Raw genomic sequence first — 15,920 nt, forward strand, 5'->3', positions numbered from 1 at the left:
TTGCCCGTTTTGAAATAACAATACATGTTGCAGGTGTTTATGAGTTCTCTCATGCAGCGCTGCTCAAAGTGTTTTTTTAATAACTTCGACAATTTTAATCTGATCGCAACAAAATTTTCAGGAATTATAACTACTATGGTAATTATTGTATATACCAAAATTCGTAACTCTAGCTTTAAAATTAGGCTTGTTATTCGATTTTTTTGATTTGCGGGGGCGGAAGTGGGCGTGGCAAAAATTTGAAACAAACTTGATCTGCGTGCAAACATAACAAATGCTGTCGAAAAAAAATTATAGCTCTATCTCTTATAGTCTCTGAGATCCAGTGTTTCATACGGAGGGTTATATGGGGGCGGGAGGAAGGCGTGGTCAAATTGACACAAAATTTTTTCCGAAATTCTATCTTTCTCTCCCAGATATTTGTGCAAATTTTCAGAATCTTAGGTCCATTTTTAGAGTTTATGCCGCAAATTTGGGATTTTGACCCATAGTGCATTGATGCGAGTGTGAAAATTGACAGCGCGAATTAAGATTGAAAAATTATATAATATAAAGTTGTCTAATTAGTTAAACATATTTCTATAAATGACAAGCAAACGAATAAATAATTTAAAAAAAAAATAATAATATTGTAGTATTTAATTGTTAGTATTATTCAAATACTTTGCTATTTTATTTATTTGTTAATGATTTTCAAGACTTATCTTTAAAAATTGTTTTTATCTTCTAAAAACTTAAGTTACTTAAGCATATTTTTATAAATGACAAGCAAAAAAGATTTTTTTTAAAACTTTGTCGATCCGCAATATATTAAATGTGTAAACTTTTATTATTTTTTAAAAAAATAAAAAGAATCTTACTTCAAGTATAAACATTTTAGTATTTATTTTTGAGTTACTTTTAATAATGTATGTATTTTCAAATGAATTTTAATACTTTCTTAAAAAAAATAACTTCTCTAATCAATTATTAATTTGTTTAGTTTTTAATTATTGTAAAGGAAATCTAATATTTTAAATGGAAGTCTGGTTAGTTCATATAATATTTGTTTAATATTTAATCAGCTTTGTTTTCAATTTCGTATTTAGTAATTTTTAATTTAATTTTTTAATTTTTAAATATTTTTATTTTTTTAATTTTTAGTACTAATTTTCGTGTAAGTCTCTGTGCAATTAAGTACAAAAATATACAATTCTAATTTACATAAAACCAAAAAATTAAAAACTAAAGATTTCAAAAATAAATTCTAAAATACATTTTTAGAATTAATTATATTAATTTATTTTTGCTTTCTATTTCGTATTAATTAAAATTGAATTAATTTTAATCTTAACTTTTATGGAAGTCTTTAAAGAATTGAATACCAAAATCTAAAAACCTTTTCGAATTTTGCATTAAAACTCTTCTCTAAAATGAGACTTTAAAATCTACCCTAAAGCTCTAAAGCTACAGTAAATTGAATAAATGTTAGAGTAACATATATACATATATTCTTTGTCTTGCAATTGTTAGACGTTGCAAAAGACATGACAGACATATCAAGTTGCTGCATGCCACATTCACTTGCAACTTGCAACTCGTTTAGCTCTGTTTCAGCAGCAGGACAACGACGGCGACGACGACGACGACAAATCGATAAACTTGAAATAGAGATGCATTTTACACTTGAAGTTGGAGTTGGAATCGAGAAGTCGCAGAAGGCGAAAATATTTCACAGAAATTCGAAACCGCACAGTCAATGAACCAAAACAAAAGAAAACAAAAGACAAGATAACTACACCACACAGAGACACACATAGAAAAATAAATAAAAATACAAAAGGGGGAAAAAAAGAGTGAAGGAAATTTTCAACAATTTGACATCTGTTTCAACAATTCCTTTGCCCAAGTCGATGAGGCATGCAACAAGAAGAAGAAGAAGAGAAGGACGCCACATCACGTAGATTGACTTGTAGCCAACATCGCAACATCGACAGCATAACTCTTTTCCCTCTCTCTCTCTCTCTTTCACTCTCTCTCACTCTCTCGGTTTCTCCCTTTCTCTGTTTTCCTTTTCAAATTCGCCTTTGTGTAAGCATGTGACAAATGCCAAGGGTTAATGAGATCCTTGCCCATTGAAATGGAGGAGTTGTGTTAATTATCTGAAACAACGAGCAACGAATGCGACTCTTTTTACGCTTCATTAGACCAAATGCAATCCAGAAAAATACTTTCCCAAAATACTTTTCTCACTCTCCCCACACACACACAGAACAAATATCATATTACTCAATGCGTTTTAGGGTCTCTTTTTTAAGGGGGAATTCGGTTCTCGGTTTTTAGGCATACAATTAGTACAGATTTCAAATGTAAATTTAATCGTTGTTGGGGATTTTCTTAAATCTTCTTAGACACGCCCACATTTTGCAAATGATCTTGAAAAATTTGGAAGAGAAAACTGGAATATGCTTTGTATTTTTTAAATACTACTATAATTACAAAAAAAAATCAAAGTTATTATTGTATATAACTTTAACTTTAATGTAAATACGAGTATTTTTGTGTATAATTTGTACTGTATGTTCTCGTACAATAGAAATATTTAATAGGAAAATTTGAAAATATTTTGTATGTTTATGATAATTTAATAATTGCTAAAGACTTATTTAGAGCTAATTTTTTAATGCCCATAATCAAAGCCCATATATCAAATTATGTAAAAACTGACCTATAGGGATAATTTCATTTGTCGCATTAGCTTTATGTGTGACTTGTTATAACCTAAGCAATATCTATAAGTACTATGGGTAAATTTAGAAAAAAAATAACTGATGACAACAGATGCCCAACTATTGTGTAGCCGTTACTGAGTATAAGTACACAAATGTTATGACTACATCGAAAAAATAAATTTCATTATAGGGACATTAAAAAATCGGCCGCTAGTCTAATTATTGAGAAGTGCAAGCAACTACTTTTGTTAGAGCGAGAAGTAGGATATTATAGTTTTGGTAGAGCAATAATTCTATAAGGAAGAAATCGTAATAAATAAATGCTTCTGTTAGCTAGCTTTGTCATAGCTAGACTTCTGTTAAACCTTGGATCTAGCAACTGCTTGCGCTAGACTTTGCTAGCATATGCTTACGTTAGTCCTCACTAACACGGTGTCAGAGCGAGAAGTCAATATAGGAGAAGTAATAAGAAACTGAAAAAGCTTCAATTACTCTGTTATTGTATGTCCTTTTACTAGCATCTTCTTCCGCTAGAGAAACTAGCAACTACTTCCACTAGACTTAGTCATACAAGTGTTAGAGCGAGAAATCTATATAGGAAGAGTAACAAGAAGCAGTTTTTGTTACTCTTTGTGTTACAGCTTTTTCTGTTAGAGTAACTAGCAACTGATTCCGTTAGACTTAGTTAAGAGGAAAGAGTTGCTAGCAAATGCTTCCGCTAGACTTTACTAAACTTGTGTTAGAGCGAGAAGTCTATATATGTAGAAGGAGTAACATGCAGCTGTTTCTGTTACTCCGCTAAATTTGTCCTTCTAATAGCAACTTCCTCCGCTAGAGTAACTAGCAACTGTGTCCGTTAGACTATTCTAAGTGGAAAGAGTTGCTAGCATCTACTTCTGTTAGAGCGAGAGTCTGCTAAGGAAAAAAAGTAACTAGCAACTGCTTCTGTTAGACATAGTATGGAACTAGCAACTGCTTCCTATAGATTTTGCTTAAATAGAAAGAGTTGCCAGCAACTGATTCTGCTAGACATTGCTAAAATAGTGTTAGAGCGAGAAGTGAAGATGTGAAAATAAGAAGCTGTTTTGATTACTCAGCTAATTTTGTCCTTCTACTAAAAGCTTACTAACAACGCTTTCCGTCAGACTTTACTTAAGTGGAAAGAGTTGCTAGCATCTACTTCTCTTTTAGCGAGCGTCAATAAGGGAGAAGGAATAACTAGCAACTGCTTCTGGTAGACTTTGCTTAAGTGAAAAGAGTTGCCAACAACTGTGTATACTTTACTTAAGTAGTGTTAGAGCGAGAAGTCAATATATGAGAAGGAGTAATACGCAGCTTTTTCTGTTACACTGTTAATGTAGTCCTTCTACTAGCAACCTCTTCCGTTAGAGAAATTAGCAACTGCTTCCGTTAGACTTTGATTAAGTAGAAAGAGTTGATAGAAACTGAAAAATCCTTGTTTCTGCTTCTGTGATCTTTTGCTGAAGTGGAAAGAGTTGCTAGCAACTATTTCTGTTAAAACGACCAGTGTAATATAGTAATTATCTTTTACTACTGTTAGATTTTGCTAATGTATAAACATTAATTCTATATACATATGTATATATAAAATCATATCTATTTTTTTTATTATTGTCTTACATTCTGTAATAGCGTAAAATAAAAAATGAATTTAGTCCATAGCTTTAAATTAAATTTATTTTTAATTTTAATCTTTTTTTTATTTGCTGCTAAACCAATTTCTTCTTTTATTTAGACTCTTGCGTGTGTATCATTAACACTTTGGTTTCTCAGAAACTCTTTTTGGAAATTAACGTTTATCACTTCAAAGGGAAATACTCGAGAAGATCGCAACATCATTAACACCAATTCTTATATTTGGTACTTTCCTCTTTTCCTTTGAAAAATGATTCTATAGCATGCGGCCCATATAATCAACGATATCGATTTTCGAGGCTAATTGTCCAACCTACCAGAAAAGTGCCCCTTTTAGTTGCTGTAACAAAGCAAGAACTAATCATTTATATTAATTAACTGAAGGTTTTTGCATTTCGCTTGGCAAGTGTGTTCAGAAGACGCCTCAGAAATGTCAGATCGCATCTTGGAAATGTCAAATGATTGATGAATTCCCAACTTGAAAGTGCGATCGTTGTGCCTCTGACTCATTCACAAAAAGCAAGAACTTTGTTTAATTCTCGTAGATTCTTAAGTGAGTCATACTACACAAAATCATAAAATCACATGTCGAAGCTGGCTCATAAAAATGCAATTGAGAATTCGGCTGGACTTTAAACGGAAGTTTTATAGCCAAACACTTTGACAGCTGTCAAATGTGGAAAAAGGAAACGAAACGAGCACAAAGGTCGAGTTCTTTCTTTTTTCTCGTATTTTTATGGCATTCGAAACAACAAAAATATATTTGAATGTGTCCAAGTAAAATGCATCTAACAAGCCTTTTAAGTAGAGCCCATAAAACATAAAAACATATAATCGTAATGTATGACCATTTGACACGCATTAAGTTCCCTCCTTTTTCCGTTTCTTTTTTTTTTATATCTATTTGTTGGGTGTTTTCAGTTTTATATAGCTTTCGAAAAGAGTCTGATAACCGATTGATGTCGTTCGTCATGCAAAAAGTATCTAAAGCGAACTCAAGGGTATTTCAAATGTTTTGTTTTAGTATCAGTCGAGTGTTCAGCAATCAGGCTATCAATTCAGTACAGATAATGCTGTCGGAAGTCTGTATAAATTCAGCTAATCTTAAATATAAATATAAATAGGTTAGTAATACTTACTAAATATGAAATTGGCGCAGTTGATTTCGATGATTCAAGGCAAGTTATTTATGTTTCTATATGCAAGCGTTTTATTATAAATATAATAAAATTATTTAATTTATTGTTAATATAAAATCATTAAGTATTTATAAACCCATTACAAAAATAAAGAAATTCATTAAATATAATTTTTATTATATTTTTATTTTGTAAGAGTTGAACTGAAAAAAATATTTGAAGAAGAAAAATATATAGTTCATAATAGTTCCGGTAGTTTATATTATTCGATAGTTTAATAAATGAGTATGAAAGTGTCCTAATTTATTTTGATATTACAAGGTTCTTATTTGTGTAATAAATAATGGTTTATTTTACACGAAATTTAAAACAGTTTTATGAAAATGTTCTACAATTATTGATTATTTATTTTACAGAGTAAACAATAGTTGATATAGGAATTTGGCACAGATAATAATAACCAAAGAATTTATGATTGCTGAAAAGTTGGTTGCGATTGGTAAAAAATTTAGAAGCTATTTATGAAATTCTTTTGTATGGGGAAAACGATTGCTTTGTTCCATAAATATAACATTTTAGTACTTTTACAGTATATTTTGTTGTATTTACTTTGTAAATATTGTAAATACTAGATTTTAATATAGCATAAGGTAACATTAAGAATTAATCGATTAAATATCTATCGAGTTAGAAGCCCGATCGATAGGTGTATCGGTCGAGCACGAGACGAAAGTGCGTTCACTATGAACAAGAACGTGAACAAGAGAACAAGTTGTTGTGAAATAAACTGAAATAAAGAAATATAAAAAAACCTGACAATTACATATCAGGTGTGGGGTAAAGGCCCGAAAAACGAGAAACTCCGTGTGATGCGATATAAAGATATATTGAAAAAGTCAAGATCTGAGCTAGTTGCGATTTTGGAGAGAAAACACGTGCGTTTCGAGGAAGACGCTACCATTTATCAATTGCGGGCGGCTGCGAGAGTTGTTATGACAAATATGGAGGAAGGAAAAGTGGAGAAGCTGCATCTGGAGGAGCGGGAGCTGAGCAACGGCTCGCCTGTAGAAGCGGCATTCTCAAGTCCGGATGATCACGTTGGCGTCGGTGGTGGTGAAATTACCCCTATTGGGCATGAGAGTGAGAGAGACAGCGATAGTGTTCCGAAAAATGGCGGCAATGCGGCGGCGTCTGGCGAGGTTCTGGAAGTTTCGAACATTGCGGTCGTGAACATGCAGCATCGTGATCAAGTGGCGGCGAACGTAGAGGCAGAAATTCAACATTTGCAACAAGTCGAGATGCTGTATGCTGTGCGTAAACGTGTTGCTGATTTGGAAAATGCGTTGAGCCAGAATAAACCAGCTCGAGGAGAAGACATCGACATGAGTGACTTGAATGCCCTAATCCAACCTTTTCCGGGGGATACTGGATACCCTGTGACGCGCTGGATCGACGATTTTGTAAAAATAATGGATACATACTGCGTGTCGGAGAAAAACGTTTCATTTTCGCCAAACGTTTGTTGACAGGATCGGCCAGATCATTCATGATTGAGACGGCTGCTCTCACTTGGCCGGTACTGCGAGCGGAGTTGATAGCTGTGTTCGATCTCAGGGTCACCGTGCTCGACGTCTTCAAGCAATTAGAAGCCAGAAAGAAGTCGAAGAATGAGAGCGCCCTACAATATTTTTCGTCATGTGCGGCATTGCGCGACAAGTCGAGGTGGCAACGGAGGATATAATTCGATTCGTCGTTGAAGGCTTAGGAGACAATTCGGGAGATGCGTCTGCAATGGCTTATTGCGAATCGTTGGAAGAGCTGCGCACAAAAATTACGATTTATGACAAAATAAAGAAGGTGCCCGTCCAGCCGTCGAAAAGGGAGGAGCAGCCTAAGATGATGAAGCCTCAAGTTCGTGCCAATTATATGCAGGATCCTGAAGCTATTCGCTGCTATAATTGTCGAGGAATGGGCCATTTGGCGAGGGATTGCCGACAACCTAAGAGACCGGATGGAGCCTGTTTCAAGTGTTACAGTGTGGATCACAAGTACCAGCAGTGCCCCAAGCGAAAGACGACGACTATGGTAGCAGCAGTGCAGGACCATGAGGGATCTGGCTCGGAGGAATTGGCAGCGGTCCAAGCTTTGGAAATATGAGGATTGCTAGGTGAAAAGGGAAAATATGTACGTATAGTAAGTTTGCTTGATACCGGTAGCCCCGTAAGCTTTATTCATAAGTCTTTGATTCCGAATAATGTTGTTTTAAGTTTGAAAAGATCGAAATATTATGGACTAGGAGGACATCCCATATCAGTTTGGGGCATATGGAAGTGCTTTGTTAAATTTTGTTCTAAAACCTATTCAATATCTTTAAATATAGTTGATGATCATATTCTGCCATTACCAGTATTATTAGGGCGAGATTCACTTAAGATCATTGAAGTTCAATTAGTTCATAAGAAAAACATTAATGCTGAGTATCATTCACCCTTAAGTTCATTAAAAATCAATACTAATCAGTCAAACTGTGCTTCTCTTTTCACCGTAAATGCAAATGCTACACATAAAATACGTAATAGTAATCATAAGTTAGATAATAATCATTCTAATCATAACATAGGCTTAAATAACATAAATTCTGGAGAATCTTTGGATTTTGACGATACCGCGGACAAATTCATAGCGGGTATAGAACCATTTAGAGAGGACTCCTTTGAGATAGGAACGGAGTTTGGACTTGAATTAGCGGGAAGGTGTCAAAAAACTATTCAAAATCATTATTCTAACAACCAAGACGATTATAATGTTAAACCTAGATATCGTTTGTCCATCAGATTAACCGATACCACTCCCTTTTATTGTTCACCTAGGCGTTTGTCTTATTTTGAGAGAGAGAAAGTTGCAGAAATTGTCGATGATTTGCTAAAGAAAAACGTTATACGTCCTAGTGCTTCACCCTATGCGTCACCTTTAGTTCTTGTGAAGAAAAAGTCTGGTGAAACTCGAATGTGCGTTGACTACCGTGGTTTAAACAAACGTATCGTCAAAGATAATTTCCCTTTGCCTCTTATTGAAGACTGCCTTGAATATTTGGAGGGGGGAAATGTTGTTTTTCTGTGATTGATTTCAAAAGCGGATTTCATCAAATAGAGGTCGAAGAAAAATCCGTTCCGTATACAGCGTTTGTTACACCTCAAGGACAATACGAGTACCTGAGGATGCCTTTTGGTTTGAAGAATGGTCCTGCAGTGTTTCAACGATTTATCTCGGAAACATTTTCAGACTTTATTCGAGAAAAAAAGAGTAGTTATTTATATGGACGATATAGTTATTGCCACTAAGACTGTAGATGAACACTTGGAGATGTTGGCAAAACTTTTGGATCGAATTAGCGAAAATAATTTGGAGATAAATAAGAAGAAGTGTGTATTTCTTAAGAAAGAATGCGAGTTCCTAGGGTACAATGTTAGTAAATATGGGATTAAGCCGAGCGAAACACATTTGGTAGCCTTGAGAAATTTCCCTGTGCCACAGAATGTCCATACCCTTCATTCATGTTTAGGATTCTTTTCGTATTTCAGACGTTTTGTCCTGTCGTTTGCGAGAATAGCTAGACCCTTGACTGAGTTATTAAAGAAAGGTGGTCCTTTTCCACTCAATGATGAGCAATTGAGGGCATTTGAAAATTTAAAAGTGCTTTAGCTAACCCACCCGTTTTAGCGATTTTCAGTCCTGGGAGAGAAACTGAGCTTCATACCGATGCCAGTTCACATGGTTTTGGAGCTATACTATTGCAGCGGCAGGATGATGGAAAAATGCATCCTGTTTTATTTTATTCCGGTAAAACTACAGCGGCAGAGTCGAGATACCATAGTTTTGAGTTGGAAACGCTTGCGATAATTAATGCGTTACGCCGTTTTAGAGTATACTTAGAGCATAGGCCGTTTAGAATAATTACGGATTGCAATTCGCTAGTGCAAACTCTTAGTAGGAAAGCTATTAATCCTAGGATAGCTAGGTGGTCCCTTGAGTTGGAAAATTATGATTATTCAATTATGCACAGACCCGGTGTTAATATGGCCCATGTGGATGCTTTAAGCAGACAGACAGAAGTTGTTAAGACCCTAAAAAATAGTGAGTTTAGTGGCGACGATGACTTGTTAGAAAACTTTGAGGAAGAACGCATAGAGAACCGTAGAGAGAACCATAGAGAAAACTTAGTTGAGAACCGTAGAGACAACCTTGTGGGAATTAGTAGTGACAACCTTATAGAAAGCCTTTTAGAAATCCGTAGAGACACACCAGGGGATAGTGCGTTGTTAGATAGCCTTTGTGAAGATCCTTTAGAGAGACTACGAGTTATAATGGAAGAGAACCTTAGTGAAGATTCTTTAGATATCGGTGGAGTTAATTGCGAGGATGTGAATAGAGATTACATGGACGGTGGTAAAAGGGCCTGGGGAGATGATAAAGTTGATAAATATGAGTTTCGTGAGGACGCGTTTTTGAAATCAATACCTTTAGTTGGAGTAGTGGGGCAACACCTGAGGATGTAGACTTGATTTTACAAACGGAACAAATGAGGGATAAGGAAATAGTTCGATTGAGACAGAAACTAGAGAATGGAACCTCGCGTAGCTTTGAGTTGAGAGATGGACTAGTATGCAGAAAGAATGGAAATGATTCTTATTGTTTGTATGTACCCGTTTGCATGGAAGAGCAGATTATTAGGAAATCGCACGAAAAATTAGGACACCTGGCAGCGGACAAGTGCGTTAATGATTTGAGACGGACTTATTGGTTCCCAGATATGAGAACTAAGGTGGAGCGTTTTATAAGAAATTGCCTTTCGTGCATTTTGCATTCAGTGCCAAGATCTATTCATGATAGAACATTACACAGTATCCCGAAGCCATGTGTCCCATTTCATACACTCCATATAGACCATTTAGGCCCCCTACCGAGTTTAATTTCAAAGAGAAAGCACCTTTTAGTTGTTATTGACGCCTTTACTAAGTTTGTGAAACTCTTTCCTGTAAATACAACTAGCACTAGAGAAGCGAGAGATGCGTTAAGTAAATATTTTGACTTTTATAGCCGACCTCAAAGGATCATATCTGATCGCGGTACTTGCTTTACGTCGCTTGAGTTCACCACCTTTTGTCAAGAACGTGATATAGAACACATAAAGGTGGCCACTGGAGCGCCACAGGCTAACGGCCAAGTAGAGCGGGTGAATCGGGTTTTGACACCAATGCTAGGAAAATTAGCAGAACCTTTGAGCCAGTCCGACTGGTATAAATTACTCAATAAAGCTGAATTTGCAATTAATAATGCAGTACACAGTAGCACCCAAGTAGCTCCTAGTATTCTATTGTTTGGAGTAATACAGAAGGGACCTATAGTTGATGAGCTTTCTGAATATTTAGATACTAAATTCAATGATGAACCTAGAGATATTGTGAAACTCCGTGAGCAGGCATCTGTCAACATTCAAAATTCCCAGAAAAGAAATGAACAGTTTTATGGTAAGAGACATAGAGCTCCTAGAGAATATAACGTCGGTGATTATGTAGCCATTCGGAATGTAGATACTACAGCAGGAGTTAATAAGAAATTTGCCCCAAAGTACCGGGGGCCCTATAAGATAAACCGTGTTTTTGATCATGACAGGTATGAAGTAGTTGATATTGATGACTGTCAGTTAACTCAATTGCCCTTTAGAGGCATTTTAGAGCCTGCTCGCCTTAAGCCTTGGATCACTGATGTTAATGATACAATTGCCCTTTGTATGTAGATCGTGGTCGATCTGTAGTCAGGTCGGCCGAATGTAAATATTGTAAATACTAGATTTTAATATAGCATAAGGTAACATTAAGAATTAATCGATTAAATATCTATCGAGTTAGAAGCCCGATCGATAGGTGTATCGGTCGAGCACGAGACGAAAGTGCGTTCACTATGAACAAGAACGTGAACAAGAGAACAAGTTGTTGTGAAATAAACTGAAATAAAGAAATATAAAAAAAACCTGACAATTACAACTTAAGTAATTTTTAATATTTTAAAATTGCATTTTCCATTTTCTTCTAGTATTTGTTGCAGAGTATACAATAGTTGCCATAATCTCCTTCAAAAGTGCGTTATTTTGTTGTTAGTTTTTTATATTTCACGGTAGAATGGTTTTTTATGAAACATATTTTTAATGCTTAAAGACTGATAGACAAAACGTACTTTTGTATTTGGCAATTTATCAAGCGACAAGCGACAAACGACAAAACCGAGACGAATCGCGATTGAGATCAAGGAACCGAAGCGAACCCGTGGCGAGCTCGTAAACAAGTTGCAACACTTGTGGACACTAAGTACTATGTGTGGCAGCTGTCATGCCACAAATGTCAGGCGAAATTAAGTTGATCATCAGTTTTCGGTTTCGGTTTCGGTTTCGTTTTCGAGTTGTGCTGATAAGAGCCACATGGCTCTATTTCTAACTGCACTTGGTTGGGAGCAAAAACAAAATAAAAAAAGATGGTACAGTGAAACCACGTTGCAAGTGAAACTGAAACTTTGTGAATTGCGTCACATCATAAAAAACTTTGCTCGTGTTTGCAATGAAAAAGAGAAAAAATGAAAATGAAAATCAAATGGGGAAAAAAACCAAGAGGAAATGCGAAAAAGGAAACATTGTGAAAATCACGTGCGTTGCGTGCTTTTTGTGGAACTTGTAAATTTATTCGTCACATTCGTCCTGTTCGCGGCTTTCATTGTGCTCTACAATTCAAATAAAACTGGTGGAGGCATCATAACTTGTCCATAAACTTGGTCCCCAACAAAAAAAACATCGAGAGGAAGTCGTCAGCATTGGCCATAAAATGCAGCAAATGATCGCGAAGCCAAAATAAGTCAAAAGTAAACACATAAAATATTCGTTGACAAACTTAGGAAAGCTTATTTTTGAAAATCTAGATCAACATTTTATAATTCTCGATTCAGTAAAAAAATAAAATTGCCTGGGATATAATATAATAATAAAATTGTAATCTAGTTCTAGTTACAAATGGCAATCAAATAGTATTAATAATTAAAATGTATTTTCCATAAAATGCAGCAATTGAATACAAATTAAAAATGGAATTAAAATAAATCTAAGAATTTAGACATTTTTAATAAATTTTAGATTATTATTCTAAGTGAAAAGAACATAGTCTTTTATTATAGAATTTTGTTGTTGTCTTCAATATAATTACACAATAATAATAATAATTATAATTAGAATGTTAGTTACTTCAAATAAAACGATAAAAAAGTGTTTAATTTTAATGTACATAGTAGCGAAGTTAACTTTTATATTATATTAGTTAATATTGAATTAATTTATAAATTTAAATTAAACATAAATCTTTATAATCATGTGTAGATTCGATTTTAACAAGGGTATTTTATAACCGCCCAGCAAAGTTTCCCAATTTATTTGACAACATTTTTCCAACACCCAGTAAAATAATTGTTTGACAAGAAGGCAAAGAGAGTTGACGCCATGCTGCGTGTCCATGTCCATTTCGTTGTTGTTGTTGTTGTTGCTGCTGCTGATGGAGATGGAAGTGGTCAAAGAGGGGCGTTGTCCATGCCCACAATGTTCATGCCCATCCATTTATTCAGGCAATGAACCAACATGGAACTTGGTTATTTGCCAGGCAAACACTGCCAACGCCTCATGATTAAAGGATGTGTATTAAATATTCATGTAAATGTCAATTTAAAGCTTCTGTTGCCGCCGACCAGCAACAACAACAACAGTAACAACAACTGCAACAATAACAATAACAACACTAATAATAAACAAGAGAAACATTGAGGAGAGCGAGTGTCAAATGTTGGCGGCTTTTTTGTTGCTGCCCTTCGCCGTTATTATTGATATTGCGTGTGTGTATCCTTTTTTAATTTTTTTGGGGAAGTTCCTTAACCCATCTCCAACTACTTTTCAATACTTTCCCCCTTTGAAATTTGCCGCCATTTGAATGCGTGACGCCGGCGACGTCGATGGGGAAATGAAAAAGGGAAGAGGGAAACGAAAGGAAAGGAAAAGAGGAACTGCATGAATAACAATAGATTTATTGCAAACAATACATAAAATGCATTCAAATGGAATGAAATGTGTTTGGCTCTTTGTACGCATTATTTTATATTATTTGCTATACCCTGGATGAGCTTAAATCAATGAGTTATACTAGTTATGCATTCTTTGATAAATTCTTTTGAAGAAGATTAGAAATTTTCTATACTTATATGCTTTTACATACAAAACTGTTTTGTTTTGAGTTCATTAAATATAATTTAATTATTTCAGCTTGAACCAATTTAACTTCTATTTATTTATAATAAACATAATGTTTGTGTTCTTCTATTTTAATTGTTTTATACTTTCTAAATTTAAACTTAGCTGCAATGTAAACTAGTTGTATTCACTTTTCACTTTGAGATAAAAGCAAATATTCTGGGAAATCAAATTATTGTTGAACTATAAAATTTTTTGTCTAATGTATTCATTAATTTAATAAGATTGTACTTGAACAAAATTGTATAAATTGTTTGTATTTAAATTTAATACAATTTTTGTAAAATAAAAATAAAAATGTAAGCATTAAATTTGGTATTTTTGTTTAACATTACAAAAGTAACATTTGTATTTAACAGTATTCGATAAGCACTTTTTAAATTAAATTCATATATGTATGTAAACATAGAAAAGGTCAGCTCACGTACAGGGTATTTCCCACGTCAATTACTTCGAAGTTGAATATACTTTCTTATTGTTACTTGGTGAGTTTAGCCATTTATTTTTATTTGCCTCTTCTAGACACGACAGTAGAGTTGGGCGCGTGTCGTGTTAATTCTCGTCTCACATCGTGACACGACTCAACACGCGTGTTCGTGTTGCACGCAATCAAATTTCGCGTGTTCGTGCGTGCTCGTGCTGCGCACTCCAACACGACAACACGAAACAACACGACAACACGAAGCAAAAAATTTGATTTTTTTTGCCTTATTGGCAATATTGCTCGACTGCACTATTTTTTAGTATATTTCCTCAGCAAGAATTGGCCACACTGTAGACCACATACGATCACATTGTTTCTTTGAGCTGGATGCTAGAAAGATAAAAATCTAGGAGCTGCATATGGCGTTCAAAAATATAAGGATGTATCCGTATCGAGAAAAACTCTTACTTACTCCGTCATGATAAAGGAATACGAGCGTATACATAAGGAGCTAAGCACAGCGCTTATAGAACAACAATTAGCCTTCACAACGGATATGTGGACCGACTCGTACACGCAGCGGAGTTTTGTAAGCTTAAGCGCTCATTATATATGTGCTGAATTTAAGTTAAATGTTAAAATATTGGGTGTTAAAGAATTCGAGGCAGAGAAAAAAACCGGAGCTAATATTTTATTGCATGTAACCGACATTTTAAAACAATTTAACATCGATAATAAGTTGATAAACTCTGTAATTGTCACCGACAACGGAGCAAATGTTGTTTCGGCTTTTAATAATTTTAAGAGACTATCGTGCGCATGCCACAATTTGAATCTTTTAATGACCGATGTCCTCGAAAAGGATCCAATTTATGAAATTAGGCAGCTTATTGATGCGTCGAAGAAATTGGTTAAATATTTCAAGCATTCAGTTGAACAATAAATTAAGCAAGTCACTAAAACAAGATGTACAAACTAGATGGAACTCGGTGTATATTATGCTTCAAAGTATATTTGACGTTAAGGATGAAATAAAATATCTTTTAAGTGAAAAAAATCAATCGAATCGAATTGCTGATATTGACTTTGAAATTATAAATCAAGTTCTAGAATTCTTAAAACCTTTTAAAGAATGTTCTGAAAAATTTAGTTCCGAAAAAGAACCCACCATACATATTTATGTTCTTTGGTACAACAAATTAAAATCACACTGTAATCAAAAAATGTTAGATTCATTTGTTATATCTCAACTTAAAACTAATACTCTCTTACAACTTGATAAGCGTCTTAAGCCAACCAACCTGCATTACGTCGGTCTTTTTTTAAACCCGCCGTTTAGGCAGCTTAATTTTTTAACAGAAACGGAAAGAAATGACACTTTTGCTACGATCAAAGGCATATTATCTGAATATTCAATTGAAAATACCAGTCCTGAGAAAAGCACATCGGCTAATGAAGCCCAGGATTTTTTTGAATTTAGAGATGAAACCAATGCTAAAAAGGTTAAATTAGAGCGCAGCGCTGTCGACATTGAAATAGATAACTATTACAAATGCGGCAAAGAAAATGAAAACAATGTTTTAGAGTTTTGGAGAAACGCTAATAACCTTAAGTGTCTTCAAAACTGGCAAAGCAAATTTTAAATATACCAATCA

Source organism: Drosophila nasuta, chromosome 3 (genome assembly GCF_023558535.2).
Source record: "Drosophila nasuta strain 15112-1781.00 chromosome 3, ASM2355853v1, whole genome shotgun sequence".
Classification (NCBI taxonomy): Eukaryota; Metazoa; Arthropoda; class Insecta; order Diptera; family Drosophilidae; genus Drosophila; species Drosophila nasuta.